Consider the following 8,421-nt stretch of genomic DNA (forward strand, 5'->3'; position numbering starts at 1 on the left):
TTCATGTGATTTCAAAAGTAGTTTGAGATATATTAGTAATCCACCCAATTTAAGTGCAGATGGGTAGTCATTTTTTTAAAAATTGAATAATCCATAGTTGGCTTGTTTTTTGATATAATTAATGATTTTACCTCATAAAATGATTATCCATTTGTATTACCTTGACTAGAGCTTCTGTGTTGCACTTTAAAAGGCCTAAGTGTTATCTTCAAAGTTAAGTTTTTATGAATATTGGAGCTTTGAAACTTATGACACCTGGGTAGTTGGATGTGACACGCTGGCACTACAAGCTGCCGTGCTACATTCATGTGTATGTCATGCTTGCTTTGGCTAAAGTGTTGACACCTTGGGGTCAAAGTGATTCATGGCATTTCTTAAACTATTTCAAGTAGGGCTGAAAATGGGCTCGAGCTAGGCCGACTTCGGGTTGGGCTACGAGCTAGGCCGACTTCGGGTTTCAGGCTAGGTTTGGGCTTAAATATAGTGCCTATTTATTTTTCAGGCTGAGCTTGGGTATATCATTGGCCCGGTCCAGGCCCGGCCTGAGCCTAAACGAGATCCGAAATAGAGCCCGATTTCAAGCCCGAACAAAGTCTTAAACCCTTCATCATCCTTCCTTGAATCTTTGAGATCACAACTATTGAATATTGGTGTTTTTAAGCTTCTATAGAATCTTCTGAAAGTCATAATAGTTAGATGCGACTCAAGAATCTTAAAATGATTAGAATTCTGAACTATCAATGAGAAAGCCGTTTGTGATTCAATGAACCATAGTCCACTCCACAAATTCGGGTAGGCCCAATCGGGTTCGGGTCGGGCCTAGGTTTTCCAAAAATTTTCGAGCCTAAGCCTGGCCCCGAAGCTCGAAAAAAATTTGGGCCAGGCTCGGATAGGAGTGTGGCCGTGCCCAACCCAACCCATTTCTAGCCCTAATTTCAAGCAAGGTTTGCAATCTCAGTACAAATTTTCGTACCGGTACCATCTTGGTATAGTGTCGGTAGGCTCGGTACGGGGTTAGTAGGGCATACCGATACTCGACACACCCCTCCCTATTGCATATTAGTTTGGTACAACTATGGTACAGTATGCATGGTGCGCATTGGTATGGAACGGTGTACCGTGTTTTTAAGTATTAAATGAAGTTAGAGTGTTCGAACATTTCTAGTGATTTATCACACCTTTCCACCACACATGCATCGAACATCTGAACTCCTGTTGAAATTAAAGTCCATCTCATAGTAGTAATTTATGAGAAATATGACAATGTTGCAGGTGTAATCCTACAGTTTTATCTGGCCTGAATTAGATTCTCTTTGTGAGTTCTGTTTGCCTAAAGCTTGTTTCATATGCATATGCGAATCATGATTTAAGGTCGTCGTCCAACTCTATTGATAAGGTGAATTGACTTTTTTCATGCTTTCTCGTTAACTAAATTTGTAATTATTGGGTAAATGTGCATGCACAACATTGTTTTATATGCCATCATGAAAATTGTTGTGTTTGGTTAGATGAATGATTAAATGAAGCAGAATGACTTTGTATTGGTAGTGACTCATACTTTTGTTGGGGAAGATAACGGATGATACAAGTGTCTAGCTGCAGAATGATGAGGAACATATTCAAAGATTTGCAGCGGCTTATCATGTAAATGTTAGTGGATATATATTTGAAGAAGAGAAATGAGCATTTAATGTCTTGCGAGAGTGGACCAGCTGTGCCACAAATCAGATTTTACCTTATTAAATTTTAGAAGATTAAGATGTTTGCACATATTGGTTGGGTAAAGCTGGAACAGGTAGTTTTTCCCCTCCTTTTGAAGGGACAAGAAGTAGTTGTGTTAAAGCCATTATTGGTGGTCTTTGAAGGGAAGGTCCATTCGTTTACGAGAGGATAAGTTAAACTTACATAGCAAGCAAATGTGGCATCGGCTAACTCAAATACCAGAAGCAATGGGATAAAAAGAGGTAGAGAATTTTGTAAGGTTATTTTAACATATTTCTCTCTCTTTGCAGCTTGTAAAGAAGCTTTTCTTATACATTCTTCTTTATATTATGATAATATGCAAAGCTTGTATTTTATTTGTTTTTTGTGTAACATCTGTTAAAGAAAACTAGAGTATTATTTCTCATATAAGAGCCAATAAAATTTCAACATATTAGTGGTTCTCTTTGATAATATATTTTCATGATAGATGTGCTTAAATTCAGGCTCATAATATACATATATAACATCATTCTTTTCAAAGATATCTCAACTTGCTAGTTTACCTTCTAATTGTTGGGTATGATGTCCTTTCATCCTATTCTGTTATTTATTGCATCGTGTATGCGTTTATAGCATCTTTTATATCAATAACGTCCTTTGTTTTTGTTTTGTAGATCAAGCAAAACTTGTTCATATTTCTTCTTTTAGATTTTTCTTTTTAAGCTAGGGACCGCTTATCTAAACCTTTACAAGTCTCAAGGTGTTAGCTTCAAAAAGTTTGGTTATTTTATAGTGGCTTCCACACTATGTTATCAAGTATTATCGAGTTGGACTTGTAGTTTACTTATGGAGGCTACTTATCTATCATATGTTTGCAAAAGAAAGTTTTTAACAACTCATTATTTTTTTTATTGATCGTTCTTTAGCTGAAGTATATATTTTTCATTTTTTTTAATTGTGAATAATCTCATGCAAGGTCGGAGGAACCGGTATCTGGCATCGTACCGGTTCTCCACCGCCTCTCCTTCTCCCTCCCTCCTCCCTCCCTCCTCCACTCCCTCTTTCTTTCTCTTCTCCTTCTCCAGCTCTAGTAGTGAGTCGTTTTTACAGTTTGAACCGTACCGGTGAGCCACCAGTACGATTCGAAATGGGCAGAACCGCCCGGTTCGGAACGATTCCGCCGACCATGATCTCATGTCTTCATCTTAGTTTGTCATGATTTTTTGTTTTTTCCGTAGCCAAGCTATCCTTGGACCACATGCATCAGAAAGGGTTGGGCGATTTGTCGGCTTGTTAAGCTGGTGATATTCACAGGGGTGTTGGGCTTCATCATTGAACAGGCTGGTGGCTTTTCCTATGTTTGATTCCTTATGACTTCTACGTGTGAAAATTAAATTTGACATTAGTTTTAAGGTGACCTTTTCTTAGAGATTGAAATGTCACTAGCTTGGTTAGGGTTTCATATAATTTAGAAACTGGACTGAATTGATGAGTATCATGGCTGATAATATTTTGAGTTTTATGTAATGAAGCTCTTTAAATCCACGAGTGTTATCATTAATGCTACTCAGTTTAAAGTTTCTCAAAGCTGAACTGTTATTAGTTTGATAAGCATCATGATTGAAACTCTTGAATTAATTTTTTCGAGTATATTATTATTTTGAGAGTATCACAATTACATCTTCTGTTAATTCAAGTTTCATAATGGTGACCTTTTAATGTAGATTTTCATGAAAGTAGAACTTAATCAGTTTTAAAGCATCAGAATTGGTGCTAAAGAACTTGAAATTTCAAAAGTTGAAAATCTTTGAGTGTATCATAATAATACTCTTTCAATATAGAGATTCATGAAATTAGAACTCATTAATTTTATAGTATCATTGGTGATGCTCTGATTTAACATTTTCATTAGGTCAAACTCTTAAAGGTTACTAAAAAAACTGAATATGCATCCAATCAACATGTATCTATATAGTCCGGGCTCCCACAAAAATGCATGTTATTGAGAGGATAAATGTTATCTGTTTCATCAAGGCTGAGCCATATAGAACTCCAACAAAGTACAATTTTCTTTCTGCTTCAGAATTGGAACCAAACACATGAATTGAGTTAAGAAATTCCACTTCACGTATCCCATACCTGTTAGAGGAAGCTTCCTGTCCATTATAGGGTTACAAGTAAGATCTAGGTTACAAGACTCAAACATGCCTTCAGAAACACCTGTCTCAAAGTCCAAGTTACTTGTTCCGTATGTGATGGCATATTACTAGGCTTTTCTGGAGTGTCATTAGTGGCGAAGGGTTGGGGCATGATCTTTGAGTTGTTTAATAAAGGTTGAGTTGCATATCACCTTTACGAGGATAGTAGGCCTCTCAACATAATTTTGGAGGTGATCATATCAAAATGTTAAAGAAGCTCCGCTGTATTTTTATCATAGTTGGTTAAGGAAAACTTCACATCCATAGGAGGATCAGGATCAAATCGTAAGACTCGATTATGTGCCTTTCGAAAGGCTTGTCAAGCAAAAATGAGTTGTTCTATTTCCAAGGAACATTATCTTGGTATCGGAGCATCGGATTTGAAGCATTGAGCTCCTGCGATGTCAATTGTCCAGGACAATCATTTTCCTTCACCGATCACTTATTATTGGTTGGTGCATGCCTTTGTGCAACATGGCCATCCATCCATCTACCTAATGAAGTGGAACTTGTGCATGTCCCTAACTTCCCGACAATTGCAGTTTCTCTTGTACTCTTATAGATGATAGCCAAGACTGACACGATCAAAGAGATTCCAGTGCCCTTAGCCATTTTATTCGGAACCTGGTACTAATAAATGGCTCGAGCTCTAGAATCTTATTGGCCATTCAGGCCTTGGCTAGCATATGTATATGAGTTTAAGATAAGTTGGAATTGTCGAGAAGCAAGGGGCATGCGCAGAATCAGATCCCCTTTATCTGTAAATGGATCGCTAGCCATGTAGTATAAAGGCTTTTCTCAACTAACAACTAGTGATCAGGTAAGGGGAAGAATCTTGCCAAGGGGAACAACCTTGGATAATGTTAGCCTTCTCTTTCCTTTAGTACCTTAGTAAATCTTGCAAAAGTGTGGATCTCCTGCATAATAGTTTTCACCTGCTTGAACCCTATGACTTCAACTGTCATTTACACTAGTAGACGCGCTCATTTGCTAAGGGCATTCTCTACCTTGTGGATCATATTAAATATATGCTCTTGCAGAAAGTTACTCCATGTTACATATCTAGAGTTCAGCTCGCATTGGGAGTTCAAGTATGAAGGGCTTCATAATTGAGGTAAAGAACCAACTCCTTGTGGATATGCTGATATGGTAGTGCCTCCCATGTTTCAGTGACTAGACCACAATGTAGAACTCAACAACGTAGGTAGAGAGGTAATATTTGGTCATTAGTTTCTCAATAAAATATTTGACAGGATGTCTTGTTGTGTTAAGGACTTCTCCAATTCCTAGAGTAAGAGGCAACACATAATACTACAAATACCTTCATAAAGTTAGGGAGGTTTAGGATAGATCTTCAGTCATTCATCGTTTGATGTCTTCAAATGATCTATCGATTATGGAAGAAAGGACTCACTGAGCCGGGATCACTAACTAATACTAATAGTCATATAACTGAATAGAAAAGAACGTCATCCGTCATGATATCATAATAGAATAAAGAAGACAATGGAACAAAATCAAAGCAACTAAATTCCTATTTAATAATTAACAAGTCCAAAACAAATAAGAAACTTCAAGAATTTTGTCCACAAGATTCTAACGTCAACAATTCTCCAAATATTAAATCAAAGAAGGAAACCTAAAAAAATGCTTCCAATATTTATACTAAGAAAATAAATACTAATTCTAGGTTATGCCGAACATTCTGCTCTCTCATCTAGTTACACTCTCATAACAGTACCCCAATAGCAATTAGTTCTCTAGATCTATAGAAAAAGTAGAGACCAAATAATAAGTTCAATAGCCTAGTAAGTAATCAATATCTTAACTAGATAATTCAACTAGTAAATTAAATAAGTTTCTTGTTAATATTAAGTATATAAGCAAAATCATTATATTTTAATAAGACAAATAAAGAATACTCATAATTACTAAAGTATTCATTTTTATATTCATAAAATATTTTAAAATATTATATTTCAACTCAATAGCTTATTAGACTAACCATGCTTATACATTGTGGCCAGCCAGATAATTGCACTTATACCCTGCGGAGTGTGCTAAAATTCCGCACTTATATCCTATAGAGTAGGCTAGAATACCGCACCACTTCTATACTCTATGGAGTAGGTCAGAATGCCATATTTATACCTTGAGGCATGGCCAGAATAATGAGTTCCCAAACAATCAGAGTACTGATGTATGGCCTCCATTTAGTGGGGTCTAAAACATAGTCAGACTAAGTGTTCAGAATTCAAAATGTATCATAGTTATTTGTAAATCATAAATATGTCAAATTCCAAACAAGTATGCTCGTTCAATAAAAGATTGTTAAACATATATTCATGGTAACAAAAATAACATTTCAATTTACAATTGTTTTTTCTTTAAAACACAAGTTCATAAAATTCATGACTTGCATGTTGATTAATTTATAATTTATTTGAGATCAAATATTTATTTAGAGGTAAATAAATAAAAATAATAGGAAAGGCAAATTATTACTTATCCTATGAACATATTTAGTAAATAAATCCAACTAATTCCGAAAATTTCCCCCAGAACTTAATATCCAAAATTTTGAAAAATAAAATTCTTAAGCGGTCGATACCCCTAGGATCTAGACGAACCTAATAATTATCTGACACTAAGATGTCCCTAACTTGCTTGAAATTGACTAACCATATATACTATTAATTTAATTAATTATTTACTAATTTTCTAATTTTAAATATTGATGCTTATAGTAGCTCTAACACTAGATTTTTCTATCCTACCCTGATTCATACTAATTATCAAAATTAAATATATGAAAGGGTTAGGATTTTATCTTACTTTAAGAACTAGAGTGTAAAATCCCTTGCTGGAAGATTGCACGATAGATTATAAGGACAAAAATTACACGATAGAAGCTATCAACGTGGGTCTAGTAATGCCTGACAAAGATCGGCATGGAGGCTGATATGATGGCAATCGCAAAAGCATTGGTTATGGATCCACTATTGGGATCAAATGAGGGGCATAGAGAGAGAAAGAGAGGGAAGGACTATCTACTGGGGTCCACCCAGAATAACACTAGAGAGAAAGAGAGTGAGAAACATAGAGGGGTCTTATAGGGAGGGGGTGAATCACGACTGCTAGTGGAGGGGTGGGGATGGGTTAGGACCGCTGGTAGTGGTGGTAAGTCATGGCTGGAGGACCGGTGGTCAACAATGACTGTGGGGGAGGCAGAAAAGAAGAAATAAGAAAGAGAAAAGGGATCGGGCAAAATAGGGGATCAAAGGGGTTTGACATTGGCATCATCCGGCATCGATCTTGAAGGGTTATTGAGGTGGGGATTTGATCGGATAGGTGGAGGAAGAGGCGATAGCTTTGAAACAGGAGCCCATATTCGAAACAAGGGAGGTAGAAATCTAGGTTAGGTCTCATGATTTTTTGACAAAATCAGGCCGGTGGCAATGACCATATGAAGGGATAGATTAGGGGGGCGAGAGAGAGAGAGAGAGAGAGAGAGCTAAAGAGGGGAAGGGGTGATATGTCGGCTCTAGCAAGGTTGTGGCTGCAACATGAGTGAGGGGATCTTTTTGAGAGAAATGGGAAGAGAAGGGGAGAATTCGTGACCAGCAATGGTGGTGCATCAAAGAGATGGGAAGGGGTTTAAATAGAGGTGTAGGATAGGTCTTCCTAGTCTTTGCAGAGTCGGGGAGGAGCTAGAGTTGGTCTTCTATCCGAACAGAGAACTCTGCCTTAGGGCTGAGTCCTTTTGGTGCTTAGTTGGCCATTCAATCGGGCTTTATTTAGTGCCACATCAAGCCAATGGGTCGGGCCTTATAGCATCCATCACTGGTATTGAAATCATGAATGAAATGATGATAGAAAATAGGCAACCTATCAAAGTTTCTGACATCATGAATGTTGCTGGAGTTGACCATTCAATTACTTTTACCTTTTGCTTGTGATGCCATTGGCAAAGACAAGAAAGCCTGAGAAGATCACCTCTAGCTACTTCCAAGTGCACTTCTTCAAGTTCATTTAAAGTTTTTCTTTCATTCTTGTAACTTACCAAAGATGACCTAGGTCTTCTTGTGTCTTACTGTAGACAAGAATAATGTCAAAGAAGATCTAACTTGTCAACAGATGGCTTTAGGACTTGCTTCGTAACCCATATAAAAGTACTTGGTGCATTGGTTAGACCAAAGGCTATCACTATACACTCATATTGCCCCTCCTTAGTTTTGAAAGTTGTCTTCCATTCAGCACTGGGCTGTCCTAATTTAATGGTAACCACTCCTTAAATTGATTTCGAAAAAGTTGGATGAGCTAGTTGATGGTACTTCGTAGTGATTTTATTTTATGGCTAAGGTTTGTAATCTCAGTACTGAACCTCATACCAATACTATCTTGGTACAATATCGATATGCTTGGTGTGGAAGTTGGTTAGATGTACTGAAACTCAATATACCCCCCATACCAGGTACCGATTTAGTACCAATACCATGTGATCAAGGCATACCATCCA

Source organism: Phoenix dactylifera, chromosome 1 (assembly GCF_051530095.1).
Source record: "Phoenix dactylifera cultivar Ajwa chromosome 1, Ajwa_hap1_PhDact_Kaust_v1.1, whole genome shotgun sequence".
Classification (NCBI taxonomy): domain Eukaryota; kingdom Viridiplantae; phylum Streptophyta; class Magnoliopsida; order Arecales; family Arecaceae; genus Phoenix; species Phoenix dactylifera.